We start from the raw sequence: 23,811 nt of genomic DNA, 5'->3' as shown, positions 1-23,811 counted from the left end.
TCAGATGTTATTCCTTTTTAATAAATCATTGGGTTCTCTAATTCTTATATTGTGCTCTTCTGCCTTTAATTCTCTCTTTTTTTCTGCTTCATTATTCTCCATTATTTTGTCTTCTATATCACTGATTTGCTGCTCTACTTCATCCATCCTTGCCACCATGACATCCTTTCAAGACTACAGCTCAGTTATAACATTTTTAATTTTGTCCAAATTGATTTTACTTCTTTTATCTATGCAGAAAGAGATTCTATGACTTTTACAACCCCGGCTAATATTCTTATTAGTGTGATTTTGAATTCCAGTGCATACATCTTGCCTAAATCTGTGTTGATTAAGTCCCTGTCATTTCTTTCTGTTCTTTCTTTTGCTGTGAATTCCTTTTTATTTTATTTTTTTCATTTGAGAGGAAGAAAAAGAATTAATAAAATAAAAAAATTAATTATCAAAAAATTAAAAACAACACAAAAATTAAAATAAATGAAGCTATATCCTAGGTGTGTTTTGGTGGTTGTTGAAAGAAGCTCAATAGAATAGTGAAAAAAAAGAGAAAGAAAAAAAAGAGAACATTTAAATATTTTAAAAAATGTATACTATTAAACAGAATAAAGTGAAATGAAGAAATTAAAATAGAATAAATAAATTCCAAAAAAAGAAAAATTGTAAAACATTTAAAAAAATATTTTATAAAAATAGAAAACAAGAATAAATGTTTTCTTTCTGTATCCAAGAATAAGAAAAAAAGAAAAAAAATAGATGGACCAGCAAACAGAATGAAATATGAATGAAATTAAATCCAGTTTCCCCTAGAAATCAAATTATGAAGCATTTTATAGTCCGTACACTAAGCAGGTGGTGAGAGACTTCTGGTGGTCTTCTAGGGTTTGGTTAGTGTAGTTTGATGGAGCTTGGTGTAATGGCTCCATTCTCCACTAGCTGGCACTGCTTTGCTTACTTGGGTAGATTGGTTTGGTGTGTGTGTGTGTGTGTGTGTGTGTGTGTGTATGGGCATGCATGAGAGAGGTGAAAATGGCGTACAGCTTCCCAGTTATTGTTACAGGAACACTGTCTTCTGATGGCAATCAAGCACCATTCCTTTGTCTCCAGCTTCCATGCACTCCCCTGCTTCTACACCATCCATGTCCAAGCATTTAGCTTGCCAAGCTGTATCTCCCTCTGTATTTTATCCAAACCCCTCACTTCTGAGGGCCCTGCAGCTTCGACTCATTTGGACCCTCTGGGGAGTGTCTAGTGGAGCAATGGCCAGATGCTGCTTGCTTCTCAGAACATTCCTATGATGGAGCTGCTGCAGAGGCTCAGAGATTGTGAGCCAGGTGCTGGCTTGCCCCAGAAAGACTGTTCATTAGCATGGTGGCAGTGGGTAAGGGATTATGGTAAATCAAACAATTGGCACCAGGTTTCACTGCACCCTGGAGTCTTTGTTCCACTGCCAGCAATCCTCTGTTCTCCAGGGTCAGCTGGGACCTTTGCCTGTAGGGAGGCTGTATGGTCTCTACCAAATGCCCTCATAGCAGGGGAACTGCTTCTACCCATGTGGCCTGTGGACCCCTTGGACCTCGCTGCCTGCTCCTGGGGATTTGCCTTTCCCACAAGATCACCACCAGGTATTGAGCTGCAGAATTTCCAACTCTGATCCACCCTGTTTATAGAGTCATTATGGTATTGAAACACTCTCCTTTCTCCCTTTCTTGTTCAGTCACTTGTGGGTGTTTCCACTCTTTCCCTTTCTCTCCAGCTACTTTCAGGGGGAGTGCTTTTCCTGTACTCTCCTCGCTTTTTCTGTCTTCTCTCTGCAAGCACAGCTCCCTACCCTCCGTGGCTTCTCCCTCCCCCAGTTTACCTCTCTGCCATGTACCTGCTGAGTTCTCTGGCTCAAGTTATGCAGATTGTTGTGTTAATACTCAGATCAATTTTCTAGGTGTGAAAAATGGTTTGGTATCCTCTAGCTCCATTTCAGGGATGAGAGAAGCAGAGAACATCCATACTTCTGTACCATCTTGGCCCCTTCTCCAACATGACACTATTTCAATGTCTGGGTCCTTCCAGCCTTCCAAATATGAAAGAATTCTGAAAGTTGTATATATCAGTGGGAAGAACAAGACAAAATTATGAATGGAGCAATGCCATTTCATAAAACAAACTTTTATGTAACTGAAGGATCCTTCCGGGACTAGTTAATTGCCTTTACAAAAACAAAACAAACAAAAAGCAAAAACACCACAATAGGATGAAATTCCAGCATTCCATATCGACTTATTACACATCATTTAAACCCACAGTGCCCTGGCAAACAACATGCTTTCATTTTGTGTCTCATCCCAGAGCTCAAATCATGATTCATTTCAGCAAAGATTCCACAGGCAACAGGAAAGATTGTGGCATTAAAATATTCATTTATACTTTTGTGATAATTCAACAGAGGTCTTATTTGTGGAGCAGCTTACAAATAATACAAGGTTGGAAGCATCATAACTTAAATGGGTGCTAAGACTCAAATGAGAATAAAGAAAAAAGGAAAAAAGAAAAGAAAAGAAAACCTCTGGGAATAGACAAGGCTTTAAGGAAATGGTAAGAATGCCAACAATATTGAAACCCTTTTTTTTTTATAAAAGATTTTTTTGGATTAAAATATTTCACTCTAAATAAATTTATATCAGCTGTCAATGAAAGAATGTCAGTAATATACTGGGGACACCTTTTGCAATGTAAATCCATGCCCTTTTTTACATTTTATTTGAGTATTGTTGACATCCAATGTTACGTTAGTTCAGGTATACAACATAGTGATTCAACTTCTCTGTGCAGAGCATTTCTTTTTAAAGTCCACGTTCCAGAAAAGAAGCCAAAGAGTAATGGATGCATTACTGACTAAATGTCTCAGACATTACATTTGTTGGCAAAAAAAAAAAAAAAAGAAAAAAAAAGAAAAGAAAAAAGAAAAGGAAAGAAAGAAAAGAAAAACAAACAAGCAAAAGAAACAAACTGAAGACTTTTCAAAACAAAATGGACAGAGCTTCTTATCAGACATAAGATTCATGGAGAAGATGGGAATACATATATTTTGTCACTGAAATAAACTAAAATCTAGAATTTTTCTCATTATTTATAATCTTTAGACCAAGTATGGTCAAGTTGGTCTTAGTTATTTGTGTCATTTCCGTAAGTACTTAATTTCCCACAAATCATGCTGGGATTTTATTAGGAGCTCATTAAATTTAAAAGAAATTGGCTGGGGCGCCTGGGTGGCGCAGTCGGTTAAGCGTCCGACTTCAGCCAGGTCACGATCTCGCGGTCCGTGAGTTCGAGCCCCGCGTCGGGCTCTGGGCTGATGGCTCAGAGCCTGGAGCCTGTTTCCGATTCTGTGTCTCCCTCTCTCTCTGCCCCTCCCCCGTTCATGCTCTGTCTCTCTCTGTCCCAAAAATAAATAAACGTTGAAAAGAAATTGGTAAGAGGTGTGCCTGCGTGTCTCACTCAGTCTGTTAAGTGTCCAACTTTGGCTCAGGTCATGATATTGAGGTTTGTGAATTCAAACCATAGGTCGGGCTCTGCCAGGTCAGCTGTGCTGAGAGCTCAGAACCTGGCTCCAGCTTCAAATTCTGTTTCTCCTCTCTCTCTGCCCCTCCTGCACTCATGCTCTGTCTCTCTCTCTCAAAAATAAATAAACATTAAAAAAATTAAAAAAAGAAATTGGTAAGAAATAAAGTATTTACAATATTGTCTTCCAACCTATAACGTATCTTTCCATTTATTTATGTCTTTAATATCTTGTATCAATGATTTCATTTTTGTAGCAGCCTTACACATTTTTATTAAGCTTATTTCTTAGTAATTGATATGCTTTTTATATTTATATATATTATGCATAGTTAAATATATACTATATATACTGAATATACTTTATATACTTTGAATAATGTACCTGATATGGTTTCCTTTGTAGTTATACTATTTGCATCATGACTTCATGTGTATTTTTTATATTTAAAACTTTCAAGCATCCTTTCCTTAAATATTACTTCTGCCCCAATTTCTTTTTTTCCCTTTTTGCTAGGACTTTAGTTATGAGTATTTTGGACTTTTCCACTGTGGCCCACATATCTTTTATACTCTTTTATGTATTTTCTATTTAAAAAAAAATCTCTTCATGCTTCTGTTGGGATCTTTCTTTCTGACCACTCTTTTAATATAAAAACTCTTACCTCAGTTATGACCAATATCATAGTAAGCCAACCCACTGACATCTAAAATTATTAAATTTTCAGTGGTTATTTAATTACATTTATGCAGAAATAGAATTCTCTTATTGAAAATGTTTTGTCTTTGCTTAAGGTAAATATTTTAAAGCCTACATTTATAATAACTATTATCTCAACTTGCTATAAATTATGTTTCTATTGTATGCATTTTATCTTTTTATTTTTAATTTGTATTTTTTTTTAATTTTGGATATGTTGTGTGTCTTATGCTGAATAATTTTGAACTAAATGTCAGAGATAATATATGAAAAGTTGTGGCGATAATTTGAGTCTTTAGGTAATGTTACATTTTGATTTATTTTGCTCGTAGAAGACAGCTTTAATATAGAAAGATCCCCTTAATCCAATTACATATTGAACTCATTGGTAACTGGGTTTCAGTCCTACTACGTGTTGGTTGGTCCCGTTTACTCATATTTCTAGGGTGTAGTCACTTGGTGTTCCAATACAAAGCTTACTAGGTTGTCTCTTACTTGTTTCTACCTCATTGACAATTTTTATGTTTCAGCAGTAATGTCTGTGCAGTCTGCTCCTGTGTATCACCATCTTATGCACTAATTTTGGAAACCAAAATCCATTTTAAATTCTGGGCTTACTTCCCTTTGTTTTTTTTCCCTCTCCCTAATCTTGACCCTGCTAATTCTTACTGCCACAGTAGCTCCCCTATGCTTTAAAACATAATTGTTTTATCAACTACTCTAATTACTCTCATCAAGAGGATTGTTCCAAAACATGCTAGTCCTTTATTGCCAGCGTAGGGGCAGAAAACTTTTCCTTCTTCCCTTCTAGGTTCTTTGGTTAGTCTAATAATTAAATTTAAATAAGACAGATTAACAAGAGAATAAAATCTCTTATGTATGGGAGCCCCATAAAAAATATGAGACTCAAAGAAATGACAAAAGCAGGCAGCGTTTGTACCTTTTACACAAGGAAACAAAATTTGTAAAGAATTGACAAGACAAATGGGGGTTAGGGTACTAAATTGGTAAAGAAGTAACAAGGTTTATTTACATAGCTTCTCAGCCCTAACTTTCCTATTTCTGGTGATAAGGATGTCTTCTACTCTGCTCTTACAGGCAGGGTACCTTCCAAATGAGAGATTTATTTCCTGCTTTCAGGGAGACGAAGGAGGGTCAGAGTTTCCTTCTTGCATTGACTTGTTTCTTAAGTAATTTTAATTCAATATACTCAGTAAGCCAAAATAGCATATTTTGTTGTGGCATATTTTGTACCTTTTCACCAGTAAGAAGAACTAGTAATTGCCTATAAGTGAACTGAATATGGAGTGTAATAGAAACAAAAACATCTAGGAGGCCTTTAGAGTTTAAGGCTTGAGTAACTGAGGAAGAAATTTTGCCATTTATTGCAGTGAAAATACTGAATAAAAATCAGGTTTGGGAGTTGATGAAGTTCAAAGTTTATAGTCAAACATTAAATTTCAAACACAATGTAGGTAGTTTAATATACAAGTCTAGAAATTATGAGACAATAGGTTGAAATACCTTTCAGATATCATATATACATTTTATAATCATTACTATAATTGGTCATATAAAGCCAGTAAATTAGATGAGACTAAGGACTTTTATAGACAGAAAAATGATGTGATTAAAAGATTGACTTCTAGGAATTCCAATACTTCGAGGTTGGGAGCAAAATTACGAACAAGCAAAGAAAATGACAAGCAGTTTCCAGAAATGTGAGTGGATGAGTAGATGTGTGGAATTAATGTGGACATATCATATAATGATCTGTTTTAGGTCCTAAAGTACAGAGACTGAGAAATGTTATTAGATTTCGTAATGTGTCAATCATAGAAGACCTTGTAAAAGTATTTCCAGATGAGGAATGGGAAGGATATCATGAGTAAAGTATTTTCTTTTTCAACGTTTATTTATTTTTGGGACAGAGGGAGACAGAGCATGAACGAGGGAGGGGCAGAGAGAGAGGGAGACACAGAATCGGAAACAGGCTCCAGGCTCTGAACCATCAGCCCAGAGCCTGATGCGGGGCTCGAACCCACGGACCGCGAGATCGTGACCTGGCTGAAGTCGGACACTTAACCGACTGCGCCACCCAGGCGCCCCATGAGTAAAGTATTTTCAAGAAAGAAGGGAAGAGAAGAAATGCAGACAGCACATGCAGACAGTATTTTTGAGCAGTTTTCTATAATGGATCAAACACCTGGGGAGTAGCTGGAACTCTTTATAGAGTGTTCTTTTAATTAAGTTGGAAAGTTTTTTAGAAGTAATTCCACTCAGAGGGAAAATGTGATGATGTCATAAAGAAAAGGGAACATTTTGGGGCGCCTGGGTGGCTCAGTCGCTTAAGCGTCTGACTTCAGCTCAGGTCATGATCTCGCAGTCTGTGAGTTCGAGCCCCACGTTGGGCTCTATGCTAACAGCGCAGAGCCTGGAGCCTGTTTCAGATTCTGTGTCTACCTCTTTCTGCCCCTTCCCCGCTCATGCTCTGTCTCAAAAATAAATAAAAACATTTTTAAAAATTAAAAAAAAAAAGAAAAGGGAACATTTTTAAGATGGAATTTCCATGATTAAATCAGAATATCAAGTGCAGGGTACAAGTGGAAACTGGCATTAGATAAGACAGTGGATAGGTCACCAGCCGCACCAGAAAGAAGTGGAGCATGTGGGTGCAGATGAAGAAGTTACTGGTGCTATGGAGATTTTAAAAACACAAAAGTTTATTACTGTTTGTTTTCTCCCTAATCACCAAGGAAGCAAAGTTTTCAGAGCATGAGAAAAAGGTAGAAGGATTACAACTTTGAAGAAAAGAGAATGTGTGAAAAAAACACTCAAGTGAATAGGAGAGTGGTGTAACTAGGGAAATGTTATAAGAAAATCATGTCAGTGCTGGGGGTTTACTCCACATCCGTGATCATAGATCTAACACGAGACAAGTAAGCCTCATGTTGAATACTTCTTCAGCTCCATTCATCTTCCCTGAAGTACATAATTCATCTTGGATTTAGCAAGTGTTGAGTTCTTGAAAGAAGAGTAGGCACAGCAGGTCTATTTAGTGGAGATGGGAAGATGTAGTTAAAAGGATAGACAATGATATTTAAATAAAGAAAGTACAGAGTTGAAGACATGGATGCTGATTGATTATATAAAGTTCATATTCCCTGAGAAATTTCCTGAGACCCATTTTATGATTTGGAAAATTTGAGAGACAGAGAAAGAGAGAGAAGGAGAGGGAGGAAAGGAAAGGAAGTAGGGAAAATAAGGAAAGAAAGAAAGAAGGAAGGAAAGAGGAAGGAAGGAAGGAAGGAAGGAAGGAAGGAAAGAAGGAAGGAAGGAAAGAAGGGAGGAAGGAAGGAAGGAGAAGAAGGAAAGAGAGATAAGCAAATAAGTAATTGTTTTTATTGAATCTTTACTCTTTGCTAGAATAAAGCTCTGTTTTTTTTTCATATCTTTAATTCATTTAAACTCATAATAACCGTATGAGGTATTCTTATGTCCATTTCTTAGACAATGAGACGTAAGGATATTATCCAGGATATTAGGATATTAACCTAAGTCACACAGCCAGGAGTTCCAGAGTCAAGTCTCAGACTGTCAAGATTCTGGAGCCTACTTTCTTAAATGTCACACTGTTCTTCCAACACAGCAAAATGGGGGAAATCGGAGCAAATTCTTTAAGTTACCAAACCTATATAATAAGGGGCATTGGGTAGAAGTTGGAGGAAGATAATAGTGTTCAGATGAGCTCACTTTCCTTGATACCTCCTAAAACTGTAACTGAGAGAAAAGTGGATCCAAGTACAACTTTTTAATTGAAATACTAAAATATAGTTGCTAGAAGTGCCTGGTGGCTCAGTGGGTTAAGCATCCAACTCTTGCTTTCAGCTCAGTTCATGATTTCACAGTTACTGAGGCTGAGCCCCACATGGCGCTCTGCACTGTCTGTGTGGATGCTGCTTGGGATTTGCTCTCTCTCTCTCTCTCTCTCCCTCCCTCCCTCCCTCTCCCTCTGCCCCTCCTGTGCCTGTGCTCACATGCTCTCTCTCAAAATAAATAATCAAAAAATAAAATAAAAATTATTTGTTAAATCTTTCTCCTTATCATTTGTGGACCATAGTATACTCATTCTCTGTGATGTAAGTACATTTTATACTAATGTGTTTCATAAGGAGCTCAGAGATTTTAAATTTGTTGACATGAAATGAAAGTATAGCACTTCACATTGTAATGTGACCAGCAACTTTTTTTTTTTCAAGTTTGGCTTTCCACATCTAGTTGTCATAGTAGTTGTTGATGACAAGAGCTTAAATTACAAATGCTTAATTATGAAAAACATAACTAAACCCAAATATACCACCTACCAGTGAAAAGGTTCAAAATTGCTTTTAAATACAGATCTTATTTAATGGTTCAAAGAAGAAAAAAATAGCTTTATAGCTTAGTTACTGTTATGGCCTGAATGTGTTTACCCAAAATTCACATGTTGAAGTACTAACACCCAATGAGATGGTATTAGGAAGTGGGAGCTTTGGATGATGAGCAGTTCATGAATATGAAATACTTATGAGTGGGATTAGTGGCCATATAAAAGAGACTCTAGAGAGCTCTCTTGACTCTTCAGTCATCTGAAAACACAGGGTAAAAATGAATCAGGAAACTGGTTCTCACCAGTCACAAATTTAACACAGTCTTGATCTTTGACTTCTCAGCCTCCATAGCTGTAAGAAATCAACTTTTGTGGTTTATAAGCAATCCAGGCTATGATAATTTTTATAGAAACATAAACAAAAATACCTATTAATTATCTAAGGTTTATGTTATGGTTAAAACAAATACATTTTCTTGCACTGCCCTGAAAACTTTTGAAAATCTTCCTAAAATATAAGGTTTTGACTCATAGAAAGCATTGAGCAAGGTGTTTTGTCTTGTTGTGACAATTTTCATAAATGTGCTTTAAGCCTTCCTCTTCCTACTTCTATATGAGAATGGTGAATATCTGTGCAAAAATGTTGACATTGGAAAGATTTCACTGTTGTGAGTTAATGATCTTGGTAACCTCAGAAATTTATCATTCAAATATTTATATTCAAGATATTCTAATAACTTGGAGGCTACAAAAAATAAACAAGGCCTTTCTCTTGTTGAATTTATCATATCTGTAAATAAGAGGTGAATCTCTTAGCTTCATTCCTAAATAAGTTAACTCTTTACTCTGAGCTTCAACCAAGATTTTTAAAAATTAAACGAAACAGTGCATTTAAAATAAAAATCAGATTTCATACCATTTAATAAATGCTAGTTCCTATCTGTTACCGGTTTTTACTCCCAGTGAAATTTAGAACTAACAATTGAATTTGTATATTACTTGTACATATGAGAGGATTTTTGTGAATCATTAGAAGCATACTTCCAGCAACTAATATTTTTGATGCTGTTGGATGTATGCAAGCACATACTTACATTCAGACTTAAATTTAAAAGTCAAAAGTCTGTGTTTCCAATCCATTGAGGAATATTTTGGGGTGTTCCCACTGTCATTTGTGCCTTCTTACCTTACAAACAATATCATATACATTGTGTTTTAAAGAAGATGAGGTAGAATAACAGCATTACTAGGTAAAATTGCCTGGATTTTAATTAAATGTCTCTTTCTTCAGCAAATTTCTACTTTCCAGGTTCTAGAACTCAGCTGTAAAAACTCAAAAACTTGAATTGTACCATCAAACCAAGAGGGAATCAATCTTTCATGCTTGAGCACATGTTAACCTCATAAAAATTTTATACATTTGAATTCTAATGTATTAACTTATAATAACATCTATAATTGTTAAATAGACCAAAATCTACCTGTTTTCTCAGCAGCCGTTAGGTGTTTGGAAAGCCATGTGATAATTGTTTTCTTCGCTTGTTCTACTAGGCATTTATTATTTACTATTCAACTTTTTACTCTCAGTAACAAGCATAGTACTCAGTAAACATACAAGTGTTTGATGAATGAGTGACTTTAGATGATATTATCTTAAATCATCATTTAAAAGAAAACAGAATTATCAGAGCACAATTCATGTAAGCTTTTAATGTATACATAGTATGCAGAAAGGAAAATTTCACATTACACCAAGATTATAAGCCTGCAAAGTACTTGTCATAAAGACCTTCTCCTTTGAATTAAGCTCTATATTTTGCACCTTTGTGTATATAGTGTATATTCTTTTTTCTTGAGTTTGAGAGAGAGAGAGAGCACGAATGAGTGGAGGACAGACAGAAAGAGAGGAGAGAGAGAATCCCAAGCAAGCTCCCTGCTGTCAGCATAGATAGAGCCAGATGCAGGGCTCAGTCTCAGGAACTGTGGGATCATGACCTAAGGGGAGACCACAAGTCAGATGTTTAACTGACTGAGCCACCTGGGTGCCCCGTATAGTGTATATCCTTAATCACATCAACTGCAATCTAGATAGTCCTGACATGGTGGCCATAAAAGATATTACTGCCAAATTCACAATGAAATCTAAATTCTAAAAGATTTGCTGGAATATTGCATGGATAATAAGTACAGTATCTGTATATAGAACCACACATATCACAGGATTTTCTAAGTAGCGTCTATTTTCTTCCTGAGAAGAAATAGACCCTTTCTCATAATTTGTATTTAAATAAATGTGCTAAGGAGGTCTTGAAATAAATTAACACCATTTGGAAATGGAATGCACAAATACTCCCATGAGCATAATGTATCACACACCAGGAAAACAGTGCTTGTGGATGTATAACAAAGAAGGTTTCTTTCTTTTCCTGTTTCTTCCTGAAATATTGGCATGAAACATCTCTAAATTCATAGCAACAGAAAGAACAGATGAAAAGAAACATAATATAGAATCTTAAAATCCATCAATTAGACATAATGATTCTCCTATCACATTCAGTAATAATCTTCTTCTAGCTCAAGTGAAAGGTTATTAATTTACCTCCAGTGCATTCTAGCTATGAATATAACTTCTACACCAGGAAAATTAGGTAAACTAATTGTTATTTTGTCTTGAAGTCATTGTTTACTTAGAGGATAAGTTATTTGAAGAGCTTGCTTTTAAAAACTGCAGCCTTGCCTATGAAACTATATAACCATATGGCTAAGAATTACCTTCCATGTATCTTTTATATTGCACTAAACACTAAACAATTGCACATTAGTCCTGAAGCTCAGTCAGATAGGAGGTGGTATAAAGTCAAGAAGTCCCTCCCTGGTCTCAACAACTGAGTAGGTGTAGGTCCTAGGAAAAGTTAATCTTTAACTTCATAGCCCCATTCTTCTCATTTGTAAAGTGAGGATACTTAAATCTCTTTAAACTGTGATTTTCATATGAGATAGCCTGTGAACTTAGTTTGTAAAATGCAACACGTAAAATTGCCAGTTGTTAATTTTAAATACTATAACCCAAACACCTAGATGTTATTAAAAGTAGATTAGCAATCATCAAATTCAGTGTTCCTGCATGTATTCATTCATCCAACAGTATTTATACATCACCTACAGAGTGTCAAATAATCTTGAGCACACTAAGCATTTCGTCAAATTATTTGCCTTTGTGGGCTTTGTTTAGGAAGGGAGACAGACAAAGCACACACGCATTCACGCACACACAACCAAATAACGTCAGAGTCATGGTATAATAAGAGATAGCAAGAAGGAAGATATGTTTGATTCTATAACATTGTATCAAAGCCCTGAATGAGATGAGTATATTCTATGCAAAAGGAACATTAATCTCTAAGCCCTTAAGAGAGGATAATTTGGCACATTTTAAGAACCATGAAAAGGCCATAAAGCCGGGCCTTGTAGATCAGAGTGTTTAGATTTTATGCTAAATGCTATAGGAAGCAATTGGAGAATTTTGAATAAGAAGACAACATAGTATGTTTTGTATTATAAAGATCATGGTGGCTACTGAGTTTAAAGAAGCCTTATGGGAACAAAAGAGGAAATGGGGTGGCTTGGAGGTTGTTGAATTAGGTAGATAATAGATGATGCCTCCTGAACTAGGCAGTGGTGATAGAAGTGATGAGCCCACAGGCCCACTGAATGATCATGTGTAGGAGGGGTTGGGAGTGAGGTAAGCTGAGGAATAAAGCATAAGTCTAATGGTTTTGGCCAAGCTTTGGGGGGATGGTGGTGCCATTTACAGAAACAGGTAAACTAAGTGGAGGAATGTGTTGTTTGTTTGGCTTTGTTATCCCTTTTGTGTGGAGTGCAAAGCAAGGGATATTTGAGGTTGTCATCAGATATCTAAATGAAAGAATCAAGTTGGTGAAGTATAAGCAAATCTGGAGCTCAGGGTGAACTCAGGACTGGTGATGTAAATTTGTGAGTCATCACTGTACATTCAGTAAATAAAGCCTGGGACAAGGTTACATTTTGGGGGAAGAGAGTGTAAAGACAGAAGAAATAAGTCGAAGAGGTGAACACTGGAGAACTTAAATATCTAGACATTAAGGAAAAGAGGATTAACATTCTTCTGTTTAACAGTTCTAACCACTTATTTCCTAAAGCAGGAAAAAAGGTTTAGGAAAGTTAACTGGATAAATTAATAGCTGTATTGGTGTTGTACCTATCATATTTAGTATTATTTGACTATTGACCAACATATACATCAGCTACTTAAGAACATGAAAATTAAATTTATTTGAAATCCATTAATTTGTCCTACTATAATATATTTATAGCAGATTAATAATACTTAAGAATTCTTATTCTTTTATCCCTTTTATTCCTGGCAAAAAATATATGAAACTTTTAGCAGTCCTTAGTATCTTTGTTATAAACAAAATATATTCATATCTTTAGGAAATTGCACAATGTTTTCAAAGACTTATATTATCAATGATTTTTTAATGTTTATTTTAATGTTTATTTATTTTTGAGAGACAGAGGGACAGAGCACAAGCCAGGGAGGAGCAGAGAGAGAGAGAGAGAGAGAGAGAGAGAGAGAATGCTAAGCAGATTCCAGGCTCTGAGCTGCCCAACATGGGGCTTGAACTCATGAACTGTGAGATCATGACCTGAGCCAAAGTCGGACGCTTAACCGGCCCAGGTGCTCCTATTATCAATGATTTTTTAAAACTTATTCCAGGTGGCATGGAATTAGGAGGATTTGGCCATACTCCTTATTCCTTAACTAAACCAAAGAGTAAATCTAACAAGTATATTTTTGAGTAGCCATTGTGTATAAAGCTCTACAGCTATCATCTGGGATTTATAAAGAAAATGAAGGATGCAGTTAGTACTAACTCCCAACTTAAGAATTTGCAATCCAATACCCAACAGGAGATTTGTGATAGATCAGGGGGCATGATTGGCATTTATGTAGCTGGAGATAGGTGGGATTAAATTAATATAAAAGTTGTTAGACACAGAAGCTGTTTTAATTTAATTCAGGAAGATCATTATGAGTGACCACATAATTTTTTCACAAAAGGAATTGTATAATTAACTCTGGGTTGTAAAAGGTGTAACTAAAAACAAACAAACAAACAAAACAAAACAAAAAAAACATGTAACTAAGTATATGTAGAGTTATATGTAGAGTTTATTTTTGTTTTTGTTTTTAAGAAAAATACTCCCTCACATGCTTTTTATTCCTTAACTTTCAGCAACCTGGCAGGTAACCTCTGCCACATCACTGTGAACAGTTTTTTGTTTTGTTTTGTTTTGTTTTGTTTTCATTTTTCATTGCTCTGCATTTGCGATTCCTGACTACATACAATCTGGAAACATATGCTATTGGAGATTACCTAACATCAGTTTCTCTTGGTTTTTCTCTTAACCTTCATGTTATTTCTTCTTCATCTCCTTATAGGCCCTATTCCTCTACCTGTGTATTAAGTATTAATGCTTCTGAGAGTTCTGTTCTTTAACCTCAATCACTTTATGGAACTATAGTTTCAAATATCTTACAGACTTGTTTCTCCATATTTATATGCTTTATCTTGTTCTCTTTTGGCTTCAGGCCCTTTACAAGTACATATGGAATGTATTCAGTTGACTGTCTCATAGTCAGCATCGACAAGATAAAACGGGTTACCTTTTTCATCCTCTTAACTTGTACTGTTATATTCTATGCCTCAGTGATTATAAATGGCAAACCCATTCACGTAGATTCTTTAAAAAGATAAAAGATCATTGCTTATTCTTGCTTATTACAATGACTTTTCATCTGTCAATCTCCAGTCAGGATATATCATCATTATTTCTTTAAAATTTGTAAATGGCAATATTTCTATAGAATAATCATGTTCTAATACTTCAGTCATGCATATGAAATGTGAATTATTTATGTGTTTAGTTTGCACATTAAGATTCTTCAATGTTTTCCTGTTGTCTTCATGGTAAAAATGTCACATTTTGGCAGGACATTTAAGTTCCTCGTTAACTAGCTGCAAGATGACTATTGAAGACTCATGTCTCTATGCTTTACTCCATTTTTTCTATCCAACCCTCATATTGAACTGCAGACTTTAATTTCCTCCAAATATTCTACATGGTTACATCTTTTTAACTCTGCATATGTTTTCCTCCTGATTAGGACTATCTTTCTTCTGAACCCTTTTCTTGGTCATCTAAATGAGTTTTTCAAGATTAAACTCAACCTTTGCTTTCTCTAGAAATTCTTATATAACCTCCTCCTCCAGGTTGATTTGGTTTCATCCAATCTGCACTGTTATAAGAATCTACAATATCTCTATCACATTGATTACAACTGTCTATTTACTTGTTGGTTTCTCATATTCACCTGTGAACTCCATTGGAGTAGAGTTTTTAAAATCTCTATAAATATTAAACACAGCAATAGAAAAACATGTTGCAGAAGGAGGAAGTAAGGAAACATAATAGCCACAAAAATCTATTGCAATATTGAAGATATAAACATATATATACACGGGACACTTTCAAAATGGTAGGTTGTTACATTCATTATTTAGGTTTTTGCAACCTATTCTAAGAATTTAGCTGGAGAAATACAGAGGGGAATTGAGAAACAAAAATAAACAGGAGATATTGAGTAGATTTGGTGACGAATAGGGAGTCTTTGTATACTATGCAAAACTGTGCACCAGCCTCGGATGGTGAAATAAGGAGGCATGTGTATATATGACGATGAAGAAAAACTACTAAGCTAGAAACTGAATAGAGTGTGGTGCAAACTCTTCATTTAGAGATTTACTGATTCTTCAACTTGTGACAGCAATATTTCAGATTTAAAGATACTTTAAAGATCATCAAATATTATATTTTGCAAACCTGGCTGAAAAACAAATCAAAACCCTTTAGGTTCATTTTAAAAATACCAATGATGAAGCTCTATTTTAGAATAATTAAATCAGAATCTTCCATACTGGAACCTGAGCACCGATATTTGTGTAAAAAAAGAAAAAAAGTCCACAAATGATTAAATATGCAGCCTGGGTTTAGAACCACTGGTCTGGTATAGCAACCTCATTTTACGGTTGAGAAAACTGAGAATCTTTACATATAAAGTTTAAAAGCCTTGGTCATCTGGTTCCCTGACCCAGAGTCATTAGGAGGAATCAGAGCAGAAGGCTGTTAGATGCAAGCAGAACTATGACAGACCGTGACAGCTGACAGCTTGACAGGCATAGCATTACCACAGGGTATGGTAATGGATGTTCAAGATGGAGGCTGTGACTCATCAAGAGAAAAGTAAATTCCCTTCAGTGATCTATTTTTAAGAAGACAGGGAAGTGTTAATAGTCTTCTAGAAGATTTCTATCAAAAAAGGTTTAAAATAAATGTTTCCTTAGGACCTAAAAGGTAATTTCCACTTTTGGAAAATTCAGTAGGTGTATTCCCCAGTGGTGCCCGACTAAAATAACATCACCAGATTATGCCACAGTGTAATTGATTTCAGGTCACCTTTCGTGTAGTGGGAAGAGACTTGGACTAGTGTTCAAAACCTGCATTCAGATTTTTACTGTGGCCTGTATTTGCAGCATAATCCTGAAGACATGTCATAAGTTTTCTTTTAAATTCTTTTAAGTTCTCTCACTTAAGGACAAGAAAAGTAAACAAACAAACAAACAAACAAAATACCTAATAGGTTACAATGAAGTCAAAATGAGAAACAAACAAACAAAATACCTAATAGGTTACAATGAAGTCAAAATGAGGTTAAATGTATCTTGGTAAATATTTATACCAGTTCTATCCTGAAAAGGATATAAAGAGGCTGGATAAAAGAATGTGTCATATATATATTTGCATGGAATTAGGTGGCAAAAAAAATATGTGTGTGTGTGTATATATATATATATATATATATACACACACACACACACACATATTATATAATATATAATATATGTAATATATATATTATATATATAATCCATCTGGAGTTTTTACTATACTTTGTTTTTGTGGTTAATTGTACCTCAAAAATTGGGTTTTGTATGATGTTAAACTTATAACATTCATTTTACAGTTTATTTTTACAAAGGTCAGAAAGACAAGGTGAAAGTGTTTTATACCTTATGGGCAATGCTGTCCATTATCATTTTTTTTTATTTTTTAAAAATTTTTTTTTTTTTAACGTTTATTTATTTTTGAGACAGAGAGAGACAGAGCATGAACGGGGGGAGGGGCAGAGAGAGAGGGAGACACAGAATCAGAAACAGGCTCCAGGCTCTGAGCCATCAGCCCAGAGCCTGACGCGGGGCTCGAACTCACGGACCGCGAGATCTTGACCTGGCTGAAGTCGGACACTTAACGACTGCGCCACCCAGGCGCCCCGCTGTCCATTATCATATATAAATATTTTAATTTCAAACTACAACCAGATTTTTGAAATATGTTACTATAAACCTAATTCATAAATATGGAGTTTGGGAACAGTTGCTTGTGTTCTTAACCTCTCATTGAATTTCCATGTCCAGTGAATACAAATATTTTGTTCAAAGTAGAAATGTACATGTAATGTTCAATTAGAATACAGAGTCATTTAACTAAGAGGAAGAGTAACCTGTCAATGGAATAAATTACCCTAATCCTTTCAGGCAAAATTTTCAGTGTAATTACAGTAACTAATTGATAATGTTCTTTTTGCTCAAATCCATATACTTGAAATAACTATTTGAGTATGCATTTAGTGTAAGATATACTTTTATCTCTCCTTGTACCCTCTAAAGATTAAATATTCTTTTATATTTGAAAATAAGGTCTGTTTTTTTCATATTGAAATGAGGAATTATGAGTAGGAAATTACTGTCATGTTAAAAGTTGACCAATACCTGTGTTACAGTTCATGCAAAGGACATTCGTCTGGATCACCTAATTATCATGATAACTAAAATGGTGTGTGTACATGTGCATGTGTGTGTGTGTGTGTGTGTGTGTGTGTGTGTGATATTTTCCTTTTTGAAGGGAGTTTCTGACAGTGAGGAAATAATATGTGATAAGATGCTTTCTGATAATGATAACAAATCAAACAATTTTACTTTGTGTCATTACTTAGTGTCATTCTCTAGTGTAAATATTTCACGTAGGTTATCTCAAAAGAACCATATAGAATATCTCCATTTTGCCGATGAATAAACTGAGGTACGCAGTTTAGGTAACCTGACCAAAGTCTTACAGTAAGAAGTGACTGAACTCTGATTTGTGTCCAGACAGTCTGTTTCTGTAGACCATTCCCTTAATCACTGTACATACAACCTTGAAAACGTGAATGTCCTTTTTAAAATTAGATATGCTACTTTCATTTTAGCACCAAAGCCTAAAATTCAGCTAACTATCATATGATAAGGTACACATTTTGCTATATATTTAGTCATATATTAGAACTATATGTATTTCATAGAAAAATATGGCTAATTATTTTAAAATATCTTTCAAGTCTCTAAGATGGCTTTAAAATAGTTGGAGCAATATACAAAGAAGTAGAAATAGTCCTAGGCACAATCTGCCAAATCTATTTAAGTTCTTATATTTGTCACTAAATTAAGCCACAGGCTTTTATGTCAGAGAAACTGAATTAGAATACTGCAAGTTGCTGATGCTATTGATTTTTTAAAATGAATTTGAGACTAGAAAATTCCTGCTAAAAAAAAGTCAGATTTTGCATATTTTCGGCATCCACCATACTCACTTATTACAAAGGTTTTATTTCTGTAGATCATGAGCCAGCAAACTATAACCCACAGGTCAAAGCTGGCCAGCACCTGTTTGTGTGTGTCCCGATACCTAAGAAATATTTTTACATGATTTTAAATGGTTGGAAAACAATAAAAAGAAGAATATTTTGTATCAGGTGGAAACTTGAATTGTAGTGCCTATAAATTAAATTTTACTGGAACATAGCCACATTCATTTATTTATATACTGTCTGTGATTGCATCCTCACTGCAAGGATACATTTGAATAGTAATAACAGACACTGAATGGCCTGCATAGCCTAAAATATTTATTATCTGAGTCCTTATGGAAAATATCTACTGCTTTAGACACTGAAATCTTTCTTCAGTTAAGTTGTGATCCAATTTGTTGCATGTTGAGAGAATAAGGGAACAAATTCTAGTGATTTGCAGATTTTTCAATCTAGGTCTTTGTATTTCTGGCCATTTGTCCTACTGGATCAAAAAATTAAAACTCAAGGTTTACACATCAGCCTGGATTTTCCCTTGATTACTGTGTTGATTCTGCCAAATGTAGCATGCATCTGCTTTGTGACAGGTGCATTCTAGTATCCCCTTCTCCTGGTACAAGCCTCTCCTGTGGCTTCACAGTGATTTTGCTCTTAGCTTTTACTCATGATTTTACTCTTAATTCATACACTCCTTTCCCCTTAAAATTCTACTTGATATCTGGCAACAAAATTTCCACCATGTGCATTTAATAGACTACATTAATGACTTGATTTCTCTTGTACTATGGAAGTTTATTTGATAAAATATAAGAAATAGACATCATGCAGGAACATAGAGCAATTTCCATATATTCCATGATCATAATGGCTTCCTAAATGCATACATCACATATCCCTCTACCATTAGGTAACCAGTCACTCATTACAAGCTACTGTTGATTCTGATGACAGAAGTTTTGCTGGGCTTCAGCTCTATAAAAGTGAATTTGAACGGAGATAACATATTTTTAAGAGCTGTTGGTTTTGTTTTGTTTTGTTTTGTTTTGTTTTGTTTTGTTTTAATTCACATGATTTAGTTAATGTTTATTAGATTGATAATTGCTCACCAAATGTCTCTTGGGGGGGAAAACTGCTGTTTCATTGCTTAGGGACATCTGATTCAAAGTGTGTCAGAAAGACTGGTCGGTGTGCTAAACTCATGACAGCTCAGAGAAAATGCTTGAAACTTTTTGCTCAGAGGTATTAGAGCACAGTGCTGTCTTCATGTTTCTAATTACCAAAACACTTGTGGAGAAACAAAGGGGTTCCTTCTTATGATTCTTGTAGTTCTTCATAAAATAACAATTTTGTTTGTGATTCCTGTCAGAGAAGATGAGTCAATGGAAAATGAAGGCTAACAAAGTACTAATTCTCAGTAAACTTAGACCCTGCATTTCTGCAATTTTTCTTCCAAAAAAGAGCAAGGAATGAAATGCCAGAATGTGTTAAGGAAACAATATTGTGGAAAAATAGAATGCTTTTGTAAGTATGACATGCCACATCAACAATATTTAAGGCTTGCTTAAATAGTACCAGTTTGCTTTCCAAAAGGATTTATATGGCTGAAGATTTGCGGATTTAACAAAGGCCCATTTCTCGTTATGAGGTTTTGTGAGAATAAATACTATTATATTATATTTAAGTGTGTTATTTTAATTTAAATGACAAGGCTGATCTCCGAGCTGTAAAAAAGAATTAGAGTAATGGTGTCAGAGTTCAGGTCTTCAGTAGAATAGCTGAAAATTAGAGGTGTGTAACTGGCTGTGATCTAACAGTCTGCTTTAGAAGGCTTCTTTGATGTGCAGTACCTTTGTGGCATTGTCAGCAAAAACAGAAGCACAAGTGTGAAGAAGAAAGTCTGGGTTTTTCTTTTCTTTTTTTTTTCCTTAATGCTTGAATCTAAAATTGCCTCAAGCTTGTCTGAGGAGCTGCAGTTTTGAATGTCACTTTTCCAGTTTCATCAGTTAAGTAAGAAACAAAAACAACAACAAAAAACAAAAACAAAACCAAAAACCAGAAGGCAGCTTTACACAACATGCCTTTAAAAATGTATTTGTTTCCTTGAATTGGAAGACTGCAGAATGCCAAAGGAAATGACCAGAGATATAAAGAATTACTGCTTTCTTATTTTATTTGGTATGGGGACTATTTCCAATAGCTTGTTTTTAAGTAAAGATGTAAGCACAAATAAATTCAACCCGAGGCATTATAATCAATTATGTTCAGTTTTGCCTGGGGAAAATGATCCCTTTCTTGAACATATTTTTTTTTACACTCTTATCCTCTCCCTGCTATGGTTCTAAACAGAAAAATCACACTTGTAAAAAGTTTCTAACATAATCACTTCTCTATACTGGGATTCAGGTCATCTCACCATTTCCCCAGAGTTAGTAAGAGAAAACCATAAAGCAGCAGAGAACTGCTTTTTAAGTCCATTAAAAGGGGCGCCTGGGTGGCTCAGTTTAAGCGTCTGACTTCTCATCAGGTCATGTTCTCACTGTTCTTGGTTTGGAGCCTTGCATAGAGCTATGTGCTGACAGCTCAGAGCCTGGAGCCTGCTTCAGATTCTGTCTCCCTCTCTTTCTTCCCCTCCCCCGCTCATGCTCTGTCTCTCTCTTTCTCAAAAATAAATAAACATTAAAAATTTAAAATAAAAAGTAAATCCATTAAAGTTTAGTTGTCTCACATGAGGCTGGCCTCCCATGGGGGGTATTCCATAGCCACTGCTGCCTGTACTGGGGGTTGATCCCATTGCCTAACTTAGCTACTTGACTCTTAATTAAAATAAACCAATTCTCCATGCCATCATCTTGAAGGCAGTTTATCTAAGTAAAAAAAATAAATAAATAAAACTGCAACATGGACTGGATAGAACAAGGGAGCTAGACTGTAGATAATTCTACTCTGTGTGACCACATGCAACTTATATTGTCTCAATGATCATCCAGCATAAAATGAGGGATACTAATATACAAAAAAGATGTAACAAAACCTGATAAAAGATGATAGGATGCAACTAATTAAGTGACCAACAATATTGGAATAGTAGGTGTCTGATTTTATCCACAAAAAATTTGTAGAAACTTGGAATTTTTTTTCTATATGAGTTTATTTTATGGGATCCCTTATAGAGTTAAAGACTTTTAATATTTTGAATGATAATATAGTAATCTAAAGCATAATAACTTGTCCGGTTATTGATCTTTTAATGTTTTCTTCTTTAGGCAGTAATTAATGTCGGAAATCAAATTGCTCTATAGAGCCAGAAACAAACAAACAAACAAAACAAAACAAAACAAATCATCAAGGTAGCACTCTTAACTACAAAATTCTAAGTAAGTTTGAAAATTCTCAGACCACTTAAGTGTACATGCTTAAGAATTGACTGCTCCAAGGCACATAAGCTAAAATCATAAACTGTCGAGTTAAAGGGTAATATCTATTAGCTTGGCAACCTAATTGTCTTCTTTGCAACTTCATTTTATTCTGCCCTGAATCCAGTACAACTAAAATAATAAAGTCTGTTTCCTGAAAAAAAATTGTACGGATATTTTTTGCGCAAATATTGTCATCTTAAGTTATATTATTTCTTGCGGGCTTTCAAATTTAAACGAAAAAAAGATGAAACTTGGAAAAGAGGAAGAATGAAAAGGAAACAGGAGAAGGAAGAAAAGAAAGGGGGGAGAGAGAGAGAAGAGAGGAAAGTAGAAAGATGCAGGCAGGCACAAATAAAGAGGAAAATAAAAGTGTTAGCCAGAGCAGCTGCTCCTGGATAACTGTGTAGAAGGAGGTTCTTTGAAGAAAAAGGAATATTGACTGTGCAGTAACAGATGAGAGACAAAGTTCTTCAGAATTCCAGCAGTTGTGTTGTAATTTTTTCCTTTGCCTGAATAAATACATTTCCAAATGCTTGAATGCCAAGTCCCAAAAGGTAGTAAAATAGAACCAACTAATGACAGCTGTGAAAAACAAAGCCAGATTAAAAGAAATACCGAAACTCAAATAATCAACCCCTTCATGTAATTTGCACTTCATTTTTGGCAGAAACATGGGAAATCTTTGCCCAAAAGCACAGAAGCCTTGAAACAGCAAATTCAGTTGCTTACTTTTTCAACTTGCCACGTGGTTTCACTCGAAAAGCTAAGCAGCTTGTTTTCCTTTTCAGAAGTGAGTAGCACTTTGCGGGGGGGTGGGGGGGGGAATGGGTGCATATATCATTTTCTTAAAGCCCGATTTTACCCCTTCCCCACCTGTGGCCATCCCATTTCTGTTCTTGATTTTCTATTGGTTGTCATTATAGGCAAGAATAGTGTATTAAAAACCACAGTTAAAGGTCTAGATGGAAAAATCAATAGGACACATTTTCCAAGTAAAAATCAATAATACTTAAAACAACTTTTCTTACCTTAGAGGCAAATCCTATTGTGGTAAATAACTAAAATTCTACATGTGCTGTGACCATGTCATGTCTGACTTCTCATGTCCTTTTATATTTATATGAATGATCGTCTGACCAATAAATCCTGACAACATTAGCTACTGAATAAGAATACACTGATGTGAAAGACACATGGATAAATGAATTAGCATGGAAATTATTTTAACTGCAATTATCAGATAATGTATTTTATTGTACAATGACTGCAACATAATCTGAAAGGAAAGTCACTGAAATTTCTGAAAAGAGTAGCAGCGGCTCATTTTTTGACACCAATTAATGGAGTTAATTGGGTTGCTTGTGGCTTTTTAAAACCTTACTAGTAATCAAGTTGGTTTATGATTGAAGATTGATACTAATCCCAGAGCAGTGCCAACTCAGTAGCTGTAAGTGTAACAACAAAAATGAGAGTTACTAATCACTTTCTGGAATACATTGTACCAGATGTTTTGTATGCATTATTTTTAATCTTGAAAATAGCTCTATAAGTTACACCCATTAAAAGCCCGAGGAATCTGAGATTTTAGGGAAAAAACTCACAGAGTAAGGAATACACTTAAGATTCAAACCTACAACTTTATGTTTTATTATACATTACAAATGCTTCTATAATTTATTAAGTCATGGCAGAATGATGAGCAAAAATTGAAGTTATGCATAGGTCATTGCCTAAACTTCTCCACCTATAATTTTTATAGAGCAATTATTCTTGAAGTCATTCTGAGATAAACATATAATATACAAATTTGAAATTCTGCACCATAAGCTATATCAAGACTGTTTGCCAAGTTTTTATTTATTTTTTTATTCTTTGTTAGTTTCTTTCCCACAAACATAATTTTATAATTATGTTTAATATACACCAATGGCTTCTGGTATGCATGAGTAAATCTGTTTCTCTGATTCTTCTGGGACTGCTGGGGTTT

Source organism: Lynx rufus, unplaced genomic scaffold, assembly GCF_022079265.1.
Source record: "Lynx rufus isolate CCGP_SWC_20201006 ecotype Redwood Valley unplaced genomic scaffold, mLynRuf1.p SCAF_7, whole genome shotgun sequence".
Classification (NCBI taxonomy): Eukaryota; Metazoa; Chordata; class Mammalia; order Carnivora; family Felidae; genus Lynx; species Lynx rufus.
This window is presented reverse-complemented; position numbering follows the sequence as displayed.